Source organism: Acanthaster planci, linkage group LG09, assembly GCF_054643075.1.
Source record: "Acanthaster planci isolate LZ-2023a linkage group LG09, COTS_SCS, whole genome shotgun sequence".
NCBI classification, from domain to species: domain Eukaryota; kingdom Metazoa; phylum Echinodermata; class Asteroidea; order Valvatida; family Acanthasteridae; genus Acanthaster; species Acanthaster planci.
The window spans coordinates 2379265-2393466 of NC_141785.1; the positions used below are offsets into that span (position 1 = coordinate 2379265).

The 14202-nt window shown below is 42.2% G+C and overlaps 1 long non-coding RNA gene across 1 annotated transcript; it reads left to right on the plus strand.

The window, feature by feature from the left end:
• The first annotated feature begins 220 nt into the window (after positions 1-220).
• Positions 221-13703, plus strand: LOC147798015 (uncharacterized). The gene is made up of 3 exons (XR_015426561.1): positions 221-668; positions 1390-1468; positions 9786-13703. It is a non-coding gene; the product is annotated as an uncharacterized LOC147798015 (long non-coding RNA).
• The last annotated feature ends 499 nt before the right edge of the window (positions 13704-14202 follow it).

Sequence of the window (14202 nt, forward strand, 5' to 3'; positions counted from 1 at the left end):
GTATGTTACAAATTAAAAAGTAGAAACTAACACCAATTTAAATTACATTAAAAAAACACACATCACTATTGACGGATATCAACTTCACAACTAAAAGTCACGGACTCAAAATAATGCTGGGTTTTACCTGTTTAAAACATCAGTAAGGAAAGAGATAGGACTCTTCTTGAATCTCGTGGTTCTACAGCGAATTTGTAAGAGCTTCTGATTATTTCTCAGCTGCTTTCTGTGTTGTTCAAATCTTGTTGACGGTAACAAAGAACAAGTGCGACTGTTATTACTGAGTGTTTGAGCGAATTGAATACTATGGGCAAGTCTCCTTTCTTCCAGGGTTTCAAAATTACAGGTTTTAAGATTGTCATCATAAGAGGCGGAGTGCCCACCTAAGATCGTCTTACACGCTCTCGTTTGAACGGATCCAATTTTATAACAATGTATACGGGTGAGACCCGAGTGCCAAATGATATCTGCATATTCAAGAACAGGTCTTATATAACCAGTGTACACAGTGCTAAATTCAGAGGGACCAAAACCAAATCTCTTCAAAGTGCGTAACAAAAACATTTTCTTATTGGCCTTTTCAAGCAATTTCTAAATATGATCACTTTGCAGCCACACCCCGGGACTTTGGCTTCGGAAGCATAATGGAATGCTGTCAGTACCAATACGTAAGTCAGTATGCCCAGATGGGGTTTTGCTGAAGCAGACTTGAATGGCTGACATTAGCTAGGATTCCATTTCAAATGGTTCTCCTCAGATCAATGTTAATGTTTTTCCAAATCATTTTGCATTGATCCTGTTTGGGAAGCCAAACGATTTTCTGCAAATGTCATATCATCCACATACTTCCAGCATTCAGTTTTTGCATCTTGAGCAGCAGAATTCACAAGGATTTGAAAGCCCACAGGGCCGAACTTGGTTCCTTGTGGAATTCCTCCCTTCGGAGAAATATAATCAGACAAGACGCTATTTAATCGAACGCACTGACATTATTGCCTGTTACGTAGAAAGTCGCAGATCCAGGGAAGAATGGCAGGGCGGACACCCATATCAATGATCTTGTTAATGAGACAGGTGTGATCCACGTGATCAAAGGCTTTGGAAAAAATCTCTTAAGACCACTGTTCCCACATTGCGACTATCTTCGGCTCCCTGGAAAAGATAATGCACTGGGTTAATCAAATAGTGTGTCGTGGACACCCCTTCTATATTACCAAATTGACGGGGGTCAACCTCTGTTTCAATATCCAATTTGACCCAACGAGTGATGAAGCCTTCTGCAAATTTAGCGAAAACCGAGGTAAGAGACACCGATCTAAGTTTGTCAATGGTCGGAGGAGACTGTTTAGGAATAGGTACTACAATAGTTTTTTTCAACTTCGGAAACAGTCCAAGCACTGAAGGAGCAGTTAAGGATATCTGTGTCAAGTGTGTCGGCGGCCGTGAGTGCAGGTCAGTTGTCTGAGCGGTAAGTATTTGGACAGTTCTTTAAAATATGCTGCTGGAAAACTTCACCTTGCCAAGTTTAAACCGTTGCAGTGTTAAGCTATTGAAGCATCTGTACACGGGCGTGACGTTTTCGTCTCTACCTACGGGATATGATAAGAGCTCCATATTTCAAGCACTGCCGTTTTGCTTTGACCGTTCGGCCTTGATGAACTGCTAGAGTTACTCCAACGTCAACACCACCCCCCCCCACCAACAAGCATCATAGTTGTCATCTCACCGCTTATTGCCCTCATGAAAAACCAGACAGAAACAATGCGTAACGCGTAAGCTTTGGAGTTGATGCCGTTTCTTTCGGAGACTCATCTGCTTCAACTATATTTACATGAAATTTATGAATAATGCATATCAGAAAGCTTCAATAATTTACCACAAAACCTCAAAATCAAGTTGGAAAAGGCCTCGTGGCTGCGCCACTCGCCTGGTCTCCTGTCGAGTCGCTTTGCAGTTACACACACACAGCCACGAAGGCCTTGACGGAGGATAGATAGGAGATTTTGCTGTACCCAAGCTTTAATTCGTATATTTTTGCACCCCATAATTAGTTGCTATTCCCACGCGCGCTATATCCAGGTGGCAGCCCGCGTTGGGCATGCGTGGTACGTTGCTTAGTTTAACTGTTTGACAGGTACGGACAGTTTTGTGTTCACGGTCTCCAACTTTGTGTCTGAGAGGCCTAAAATTATAGTGCTTTTAGAAGCTATAACCTGAGGGTTGAGCATCCACATATTTTTTATGTAAGTTAAGCTCCACTATTGTGTTGTTAACTTGATTAACCTTACCAATGACTGGGTGGGTGTCCTCATGAGGTTTCGCCGAGGGCAAGTGGTAGTCTGCGGAGACATTGAGTCCATGTTCTGTTGCTTTTCGGTGTCAGAGAAACACAGGAATTTCCTTTGTTTCTTCTGGCATGAGAGAAACGACTTTAACAAACCTCTCATTGAGTATCATATGCTGAAGCATGTGTTCGGCAATTCTTCAACGACTTCTACGTGGATGACGGTCATGTGATGACAGTTACACGGCCATCTCACTTATGAAGCGCACCAAAACCATGCTGAAGGAGAAGGCCGGCATAAATCTGCACAAAATTGCTTCAAACTCCCAGGCAGTACTCGACGCATTCAAGGCAGAAGAGGGCCAGAAAGAGATCAGGAACCTGACACTCAGTGATGGTGTACCTACACAGCGAAGTCTAGGTGTTCAGTGGAACCTGAGTGATGACACCTTCAGGTTTCATACCAATCACGGGGAAAGACCCTACACGAGGAGAGGCGTCTTGTCAACAATTAATGGTGTATTTGATCCTCTTGGTTTCCTCGCACCGGTCATAGTACAAGCAAGAGCTATGTTCATATGACCACCAACAATGTCAGTTGGGATGATAGCCTTCCTGAAGTTTATAGGGCTGCTTGGGAGTCATGGAAGCCTGGGCTGGCTGAGCTGCAGTTCTTGTCAGTTCCTCACACCTACCCTACTTGCCTTGAAAGTGGAGTGCTGCACATCTACTGCGATGCTTCTGAAGTGGCAGTTGCAGCGGCTGCATACTCAGTAGATGCAGAGGAGCCCAAAGCAGGATTCGTCTTCGGGAAATCAGGCCACGCTATTCCTAGACTCAAACTTTGTGCTGCAGTCTTAGCAACGAAAATCAGCAAAGTGGTGTGCAGGGAGTTGAGCATTCAGCCCTCGAAAGTGATCTACCACACTGATAGTAAGATTGTTCTGGGGTATTTCAACACTACCAGACGACTTCATACTTAAGTTGCAGATCGTATTCACAAGGTTCTAGAATTCTCCCGACCCTGCCAATGGAGGTATGTACCACAGACAAGAATCCTGTAAACTGTGGCGCACGTCCGATTGAAACACGGAATTTGAAGAGTTCCCCTTGGCTCACAGGTCCCCATCAGCCAGTGATGGTCGGAAAAATAAATACCTGGAATTCAGCATTCCTTTGTATTTGCTTCCAACCCGTAACGGTTAATGGCAAATCGTCAACGTGGCATCCTGTAATTAGTGGGGTCCCCCAAGGAACAGTACTTGGGCCTCACACCTCTTCCTCCTATTTATAAATGACATCTGTAAGGCAGTAGGGGCTGGAGGTGTTATCGGGCTGTTTGCAGGCGACTGCTTAATCTACACATGGAGCTATAAAAAGGATCTCGGAGCTGCGGATGAAAAGCTTTCCCAGAATGGTCTGAATAACCTTGAAAAGGGGCTGCCACCTGGGGCATGTGTTTCGACATAAGCAAGTGCAAAACCATGTGCATAAAGGTGGTGTATACCATTGGTGAAATATCTTACTCGAAAAAAGTACACAACAGTCTCAATCAGTTTTGTTACGTGCGGAGAATGCACGGCAGAAGAAAAATCAAAAGACGGGAACCAGGACACCAAAACATACGAGCAACGGACAACAAAGGAACTAATTTGGAATAACATTTAATTATTAACTTAAATCAGCAAAGCAGTAAATTAAAACAAAGTAAATCTAGTGATTTGCGGCAACTTAAACTTCTCATGTATTACATTTACATTAGCACAGCCAAGCACAATTAATTACACTGAAAATTAGCAAGCCGGCAAAAATATATTAATATGCGAAGAGGCAAATTATATTCGGCCGGGTATGATTACCTTAAGGAGCCAACACAAGAACAGAAGAAAATTAGGCCCCGCCCAGTCAGTGCCATGGCTAAAAGAGCGCGGTCGTCGGGCCAAGCACCTCCGCACTCCGCGCCAGAACAGCCCAGTTCAGACAGGCAGGTCAGTGTCGATCCCCGAGATTCGGCTTCTACATGGAGCCACGACACTCCAGGGTCCACGGTCCTTCAGCGGTGTCAGCCTTGGCCACGGTGCAGCAGTAATCGAGGCGTAGACGGCAAGGAGGTGCTGACCCAACGCCGGCTATTTCGAAACGCACATGCTAAAAGCATATAGGCACTGACTGAAAGCGAAATCAATGACTACGGAGTCTTTTATAGGTTTTTGGAACGTGCGTAAATTCCACACGTACCTTTTCAGGGAGACACAAAAGGATTTGGATCAACTAGGATCGTACCAGTCTGTAAAATATTTCCACCAAGAATGCTGTACTTTTCCAGAAAATCAAAATTTTTTTGTCTTTTATTACGATAGTCGGCCGACCATCGTAATAGAGTTAATTTCACTTCGCAAATCACATCCTTTAACAGGCGCCAAATTTCTTACGTAATGTTTGGCGCCAAATTTCTTACGTAGTGTTTGCAGATGTTGTGGGAGTCTCCATTAATGAACGGATAAACCTAAAAGCAGCTAAAATATACTGACATTCTTTCACCAAGAACACTCTGAACTGAAATTATACAAATTTGAATGTTAGGCGTAAAGTAGAAAATAAATTGGATCCTAGTGAAGTTGAATTTCATTTAAGGAAAGTTTTTTTTTACGGTAAAACTTTGCGAATTCAAAATCACCTCTAGATAATAATAGTATGATCCAATATGGCGGCTGTTTCCGAGCACGATGATTTTGTCAACAAAAAGTACGATTTCCACACGTTAATCCTCCCTTGGCGAAGACATAATTCTTTTTACTTAAGATTATTAATGACTCAACTATGAATGGTGTTTTAGACTTTCATCGACGAGTGAACTGACACGAAATTGCCATTATAAACACGATCGTGTGCGCACATGCATAATAATTTCGGCCTGAAATATGTTACAGACACGACTCGACTGCTTTGTTCCTGGATGAAGTTTTTTCCATGAATCCGCAACGCTACGTTATTGAGGAGGCGCATTACTCCAAGGTAAACTCATTGATTACTCCTAGCCGTTGAAACTGCTCCTTTACGAAGGGAATGAGGACCAGGCTGTCATGCCTGTTTTCCACCCTGACCCAGCGAACGATGTTTGCTTGTACCATGAACGCCCTAAAATCCATAGATTTTACGCAAGATAAACTACAAGACCTTCAATTTAAGCGTTGAAAATGCCGCACTGTTTTTCCACAAAGCACAGTTGACTCAATCATGAAACGAGTGAGTGAAATGTAAGTTGTAGTGAACATTACACACCGTAATCATCCAATCTTGTGAAATTACGCTAAAAACCAATGATGTACAACACCTTTAACATGGAAGAAAAACCCTGGCGCGACGTCCGATGTCCGGTGAACCTTTTGAAGAAACCAAAGATGTCACCTTCTTAGGCGTAATCATTCAACATGATCTTTTAAATGGGAGAAGCAAACGTATCACGTAGTCACCAAAGCATCAAGAGTGCTGAATTTCATCAGGCGTAATTTCCTCATGTGCTTCAGATCCATTACAGAGAAGCTTTACCTGACACTTAATGTACAACCACACTTGAAATAGAGTATTACTGCTAGGAATCCATATATAGAGTTTACCATACTTCATCTATTAAGAAGATTCAACCAGATTTGCTTATGGAGACTACTCAAGAAACAGTCGTGTGTCAAATATGCTGGCAACTTTAAACTGGGACGCCATCCATTTGAGACGATCCAGATCCCACCAGATCACAACCTTATTCAAAATCCGCCATCAAATCATCATAACAGATACTAGTTACATCTTGATACCTAAAACTAAGGTGTTGCGGGGGGGGGTAACAGCAAACGTTTTGAAAGAAACCCACATTTCATGATCGGTATTTGAACACTCCCCCCCCCAAAATGAAAATTAAAAATATGCAACAATCTTAGTCAGACCATCATTGATGCACCTTTTTTTTAGTTACAACTACAAACAACTATACCACAGTAACTCCCCAGAGGAGAATTCAGGCGGAATCTCTACCAAGTACCATTCTTATGAAATCGGAGGGACAGTTTGTACCCCTCGGACGAAACACACCCCCCCCTCATTGGAGATGATCCAAAATAACATGGCTTGTTAGGGTTGAGGCTTAAAATTTATGTACGAGGGCGGGGATTTTGTACAAGCAAAAACTGCCCTCCCAAATTGCTTTTGTCTACATATCCTTTGGACAGATGAACTGGCACTACTTCTATCATTAAAGCGAGACATTTTAGCTTCAACTACATGATTGCTATTTTTGATATCCGCCCCAGAGTGAGCAAATTTCAGCACAAGATCCAGAACCTAAGTTTTGTGCAAAACTTATTCTTTGGCGATCAAAATATATTTGGAAATGTTTCATATAGCATTTCATGGCTACAGCTGAGGGACCTTTTGCAAACTTTTTGATTGGGAAGGAATGTGAACTCCCCCCTCGCTTTTTTTAAAAGTATGGCTCCTATAGGGAGGCGAAATTCCCATTGCCCCTCCCCATCCTCCTGTTGAGCACCAAGGAGCATGTATTGAATGCCATACAAAATAAGTACTCACGTTATCCGCCTGAGCAGAAGCACCCCCTCATCGGTTGAACAAAACCAGGTTGGTCGGGAGTGTTCATTTTGCTGGTAGTGATTTTCATAGTTGTTCGTGGAATATTTGGTCGAGTTCGGACGGCCTGTTCTTGACACGGGTTTCTTGTTCTCGCGCTCGAACGGCAGGAACACGACTCAAGAACACTGTTCGCGGAACAGGATCACACACACCACCTCTTCGCCAGGGTTTTACAGGAACAGACGGAAAAACTCGGGGGATTTTGATTTTTGAACAGCTGCAAAAAGTAGAGAGATGGCTTCCAAAGCCATAGACGATGGGAAGTTTTGCAAAATTAACATTAATTATTTTCCTTAACATAGAAATGAATATTCCTGTTTATATAGAAAAGAATTCAACCCATCCACACATTAACTCTCGAAGAACGTAGCCTCCATGGACACCGCCATATTGCATATATGTTGTTTGCCACTACCAGCGATAACCGGTTGTTTGTTCCCGGCGTACGAGCGGCCGACCCACGAACAACAAATAGAGCTGTTCGTGAACAGACGGGAACATGCCGCCCGAACTCGGCCTTGTTGTAGTTTATGAACCAGCGAAGTGCAGCTCCGACCCAAGGATAGCATCGGAGCCTGCGTTGCTAGGAATATTGCGCCCTGGGTATTTACGTGTCAACACGTACAAACCTGATTATTTCCATGTATACCTACTTTATGTTGTATCTGTGACGGGAAATGCATAGATATACACTGTAGAACCAGTATAATTTCTTGAATGAACTGCAGTAAGTGCGTGAGTGCACGTACCCAACTGATTGGCTGATGGAATTTTCATGACGTAAGCAAATAAAGTATGCGCCTTACTACCTTTGGGTTGGCAAAGTTGCTGCAATGACGTAAAAATACAAATATCCCCATATCCATACGCGCGCAACTATCAGCCCATACACGCCATTTCTTTGGACAAGAAATTGTTACTTCCAACCTAAGGACCCTGGCAACTTCATTTTAGTTTCGAGAAAAGCAGGGGAAAAGTTAGCCCCACAAATAGGGCTGTAGGGCTCGCTTTTAGTCTCTTATCTGTCGCCAGCACATCCCGACTTCAATTAAGGCATGTCTTAAATGCCTGAAAACCAAACTGCAGGATTGTTACAAACTTTGAATGCTAATATCTCCGGCAATAAGACTGACTCGACAATTTTACTTACACCGGCGTATTTGTCAGAGTTTGGACTTTCATACTAGCACCCTAAAGCTTTCCAAAATCGTAAATTTTCCGATATATGGCGCCTCGAAAAACCCGGCCCGTGCTGTTAAATGCCGATCACGGGCGGCGCCATTTTGACTAACGAAGACAGCGTTTCGTGCGTCGGAAGTCAAGGCTCCCGACAGGAGCCGTAGATGCATAATTCATGTTGTCACAGTATTGCTTAGTATAAGTTGCGCGCGCACTTTGCTACTATGCGTGTGGAACGTGGTACATATAGATGCATATTAATATTATTCAAATTTCATTTCCCCGGTTCCTTATTCGTCTGTCACTCACGATGTGACGGGGTACCAGTTTTGTATGGTAAACGTATATAGAGCGCCTGTCGGGTGCCTTGAAATCCGACGCACGAAACGCTGCCTTCGAATGAAAGTCCAAACTCCGAGAAATACGCCGGTGTAAGAAGAATTGTCGAGCAATTCTTATTTCGGAAGATATTAGGATTCAAAGTTTGTAACAATCCTGCAGTTTGGATTTCAGGCATTTAAGACACGCCTTGAGGTAGGGCTGTGGTGGCGACAGATAAGAGACAGATTGTAATTTAAAAGCGAACTACTACAGCCCTATTTGTGAGGCTAGGGAAAAGTGTGCTGAAGAATCGGAAAAGGGCGCTTTACGGAGTTGATTAACCATCAAAGCGACAGGTTATGGTAACAGCAGTTTTTCAGCACTGCCTTCAGTTGCCAACCAGTAGTAGTACGCATGCCCATGTCAACTTTCCATGGCAAGGTTCATGAGCAACCTCGACTCCATGAGCGGCGTGCGCGTTCCTTCACTAGCCCCTGGTTGTGTGGAATGTGAAAATTACGCTATTCAGGATGAATACATGTACATGTATACATAATGTGGGGGGGAAATAAGGGGAAAAACAGTGCTCGCCGGTTTATACAGGTGCTGAAGGGCCTTCACTAAACCGGCCATATTTAAATTTTGTGACCCTGCCAGTCCGGGGTGAATTCCACTAAGTGGGTAGATTCGAGCTCATTAATAATTTGTGATCCCGCGGAGTTTGTTTCATTGAGGGCTGAACGCATTACAGTTTTACTGTTATTTGGGGGGGGGCTGTATTAAAAAAAGGGCGAATTAACAAAAACCGCGCGGCTAACACCATTAAGTTGGAAAGAAAAGTTAACTTTGGCCATAATCTTGAATTTCCAAAGAAACGCGGGAGGCCAACCCCTCCCTGGGAGTCATCAGGCTGCCCTATTTCTGTCCAAGTTTGCACTCTTTCTCTGGGCGGGTGTATAGACAAGAATCACGAGCCATTACTGCAATGTCTCCACGTGCGTGGGCAAAAGAGATGCACATTGAATAATTCCTCGATTGGCCAACAGGAGCGCACTGCTAACTAAAATCACGCACTCGTCAAGCTCAGGAATGCACGCGCCTGCGTCAGCGAGTCGGTCTTTCAACAAAGGGGCGTGGTTTTTCTGGGGGGTGGGGGCTGAGTTGTTTTAGGGTTAGGGGTTTTGTGTTTTGTGTGTTTTTCATTTATTTATTTTTTTAGATCAATGCGTGTTTACGTGGAGCACGCTGAGTACGTGTCATTACTTTACTCCGGTAGGTATCTTTGCGTACACGCAGAATGCGTACAAGAGCCTGCTTATAACCACCTGTCTTTCTTTTCGCTGATTGGGGTGCACTTCAGCTCGGGGCAACAATGCACCACTGTGTCCACAATGCGCCACGGTGTCAACAATGCACCACTGCGTCACAATGCACCACTGTGTCAACAATGCACGACTGTGTCAACAATGCACCACTGTGTCAACAATGCACCACTGCGTCAACAATGCACCACTGTGTCAACAATGCACCACTGCGTCAACAATGCGCCACTGTGTCAACAATGCACTACTGTGTCAGCAACGTACATGTACAGTGCATACATGTACAACTACAGCGTCAGTAACGTACTATGGAATTCCATATCTGCCGTCGTGCTTGGTGCGTCGCCCGTAGTGCGTCATGCGTCGTCCGTCGTGCGTCGCCCGTCGTGCGTCGCCCGTGGTTTTTTTGTCACGATTGCGCAGTGGTATTTTTAAGTTTGACCCTTGATTGTTTCACATGTACATGTCCTTGTTCGATCGATCCACCATGCCTGACTCTCATTTTAGCAATAGAACTAGAAGATGTACATATATTCGTTTTTGCAGTTGAGCCAAACTCCAATTGAAAGAAGAAATAATATCCTGACATCGGCTAAGTAACGTGTAGATGAAACAATACCATTTTGGTTACATAAATAAATCAACAAAATAGCCTTTTGTTTAGGTAGATTGTTTTTCTTGATAACTTAGTTACTCTAGACGTAACTTTACTCGTTAACAGCCAGATTTTAGGTTTATAGCCTATGTGATATTTGTGTCTGTCCCTGCACGATATCCCACAGGACGGAATGTAAATAATAGATTATTTACAATGTTTGATTCCCAATAGTTTTCATAAGAGACGAAATGATTCAACATTATTTTGAGGGCGGGTATACCTATGATGAAATCTGCTGTATACTCCGAATTAGACGTGACTTTAGTTGCACGTTGGTTCACAGAAGTCTTTTAAACAGTAACGTTACTTGTAAGCCCCAAAAATAATGCTGATGTGCTGGACAACCTGTTCTCATTGGTCTATCCACCATGGCATACACACCCACAAAACCAACACGTCATATTTTCTGAAACTTAAACCAAGTGGTAATTGCCCCTTAACAATACATTTAATAAACAGTTTGTTATCCACAGCACGTCTAGCAATCCATTTGATGGGCGACGGGCGACGCACGACGGAAAATGGCATGTTTGGAACTGGTAAATGGCAGAATTGGGACACAACAAAAAGCAAAATGCGACGGACGACGGGCGACGACAGATATGGAATTCCATAGTATTGTGATATCGCCTGGTCTTTTTGTGGCACTGGCCTGTTAGATAGACTTATTAAATTACGTACCGTTTAGCCAGGCTTATTTTAGATAAAGGTTCAAGAACACATATTACTGAATTACATCAAGCGCTTTCATGGAGTGATCTTTACACATGTTGGACCTTCTACAAATTGTGTGAGGTTTTCAAATGCCGTAATAACCGAGCACCTGGTTATCTTTGTAATAAATTTAGTCAGCCCCCTCATATGTTCGACACCCGTAATAAAACTAATGGTAAATATTTTATTGAATATACCCCAAAATGTAACAATGGTAAAAATACTTTTCAGTATTTAGGAACTGTGGGCTGGAACAAGCTCACTCAAGAACAAAGGGGAGTCAAATTTCTCATTTTTTAACGTCATATTTTGCTCATTAATCTCTGTTCCAGTAAACTCTAGACTTATAATAATTGTATATGTAAAAACATTGTCTGTTTATACCAACTGTAATCACTATAATTAATTACTCCTATAGTATGTACATATACAGTCTTAGTCTTTTTAACGATGCGTTATAATCCCCTTGTTAATTTTATAGTTTCATAGCTCGTAGCTTATTTACAGCTGTAGCAACACAGGGCCCTTAGGGATAGCAGTCGGTTAACGACTGATAAGGCTACCCTATTTGAATAAGACAGTAAATAAATAAATAAATAAAATAAAGAAAATTACTCAATCGTACCCATTAAAGTTTTAATTAGGCCCAGTAACTCACACCTTGGGTTCTTTAAATGATCAGCGTAAGACTTCGTTCAGCTCGCGGCGTCTCACTCGGTCTTGAATGCCCAAGGCCACGGCTGAATCACTGGGCTGTGGCTTGAAATCACACATCGCGCGACTAGACTTGTACTTGGACAAAAAGACTTGCTTGTATTTGTACCAAATTGACTTGAGACCTGACTTGACTTGACCTGTGATCAAATGACTTGTGTCTTGACTTGGGGCTGGATGGACCAAATGACCAAGGTGGCAGCGAACATTTTTGCAAGTCCAAGTCAAGTCACACGTCATTATACACAAGTCCAAGTCAAGTCACAAGTCATTAGGTCCAGTCACAAGTCATTTGGTCACAGCGCAAGCCAAGTCAAATCACAAGTCATTTGGTCTAAACACAAGTCAAGTCACTAGTCTATTTGTCCAACTACAAGTCAAGCTGCGCATTATTTTTATCCAGCTGTAATAGGCAAAAAGAACCAGGCGTCAACTTACGAAGTTACGAGTTATGAGTTTCGGAAAGCTGAACACCTTTTCACCTATTATTTTGACTCCGTAGTTCTCTTTTTCACTTGTGTTGTAATTACTGTTCTTGCAGTTTATCACATATCTGTCGTATATTGGACCTCTGTTTAATTATTTTAATAAAATGTACTTTGTGGAAATAAGCGTTGAGATGAAAAAGGTGACGTATCGAGGGCGCTGTTTATCCTAGTCACGCGTCAACGCAACGCAACGTAGCGGCATGATACGCATGCTGTCCTGATCTACAGCTGCAGCTGGGTGAAGTAGAAGCCGCGCAAGCCGAAGTTTGTTTTTTTTATGCATGTTAGGCGTAAACTGAATAGCTTTTAAAACTGTATGTTGTCGGTCGAGTAGCGTCTGACTTGGGTTGGTAATAAGTCATTTTTGCAAGTCCAAGTCAAGTCACAAGTCATCTTTTGCAAGTCCAAGTCAAGTCACGTGTCAAAGTTGGTGTATTCACAAGTCAAGTCGCCGCAAAGTCATAAAAATACCGACTCGAATCCAACTTGAAGTCACATGAATCGAGTCAGCAATTCTGCAAATGACTTGTGACATGACTTAGCTTGCCAAAAAAGTCTTGTGACTTGACTCAGACTTGCAAAAATTGTCTTACTACCACCTCTGTTTAGAATAGTGAATTTAAAAAAATCCACTCTAAAAGAGAGAAAAATCACACAAAACGATGAGCTATATAAAGGACAATTCAGTTTTCGAGTTGTCTTTTATGCTCATTGCCAAAGTGGTTTTCACTGTTTTAAGAGTAGCTTTTTCTCTTTTATAGAGTGATGTTCACTCTTTTGGAGTGGTTTCTTTAAAGGACTCACTCTGTTGAGTGTGACTTTCGCATTCTTTTGTGCTTAGGGCGAGTTTGAGGACCGCTGGTGTTATCACCAGAAAATTAATGATTATAATAATTAGTGATGATAAAAATCAGAAAGAGAGTTTCGAGGTATACGGTTGAAGCAAATCCAACACGTGAGTGAGATGCTCAGGGTGGAGCAGAAATCTTTACAAAACTGAGGGAAGAGACAAATACATAGAAGGAGCATATTGAATGTAATATAATGTAATTGAATGTTATATGTTAACATGAGCTTTGAAATCAACATTAAGTATATTCGATTTTTTTATTTAAGACAAAAGACACAGAAAGTTGGCTTCTTATTTGACATACCTGTTTTCCTCCGAAGACAAACGATCCATTGTCTTCAATTCATTGGCTTCAAAACAGAACAAAATGGGTATAATTGCTGTTTTTTTTCTTCACGTGCACGAACCTTCCCCCTTTTGAGGATTAAATTGTGAAACCCCTCACAAAGGGTGGAGTACATTTTGATTTAACATGGGAACATTCTCTAATCCACTTTTACAAAATAAATGGAATCGAACAAATACAGCTGCAGACCGACCATTCCAGCTAGATTTTCTGCTAACGTCAATAGACTGTATTAGTGTGTCGTCCATCTTGAATTGAAAGTGAAGTAAAAGTTCACACAAATTCATGCCACATTTTGTTCAGAATAATTTAAAAATTTTGATGAATGATACTTGATACCCAAATTAGTCTGGCATTACCCTTATAGTTAACAGATTACATGCATGGCCGGTTCAGAGGAAAATATTAAAAAATTGCTTCTCGTGAATGAGGTCTATTACATATACCCACTTTTCAAACAGTAGCCCCACCCCGAATGGAGCAACATTCTGGACTTTTCCGCTTGACTTAGCATCTTTGGCATCTTTTAAGTGTGAAAAAGTGATACCATCGATTTTTTTTGCACTAAGCCGGGTAAGCCTCCCTTATTTGAATGCCGTCGCTGGAAAAAGTGACCTGAAATGGTTTTGAACTTGAGTTATATAATATTAGGTAACAATCTTACAAGGGCACCGGGGCAGCTTTA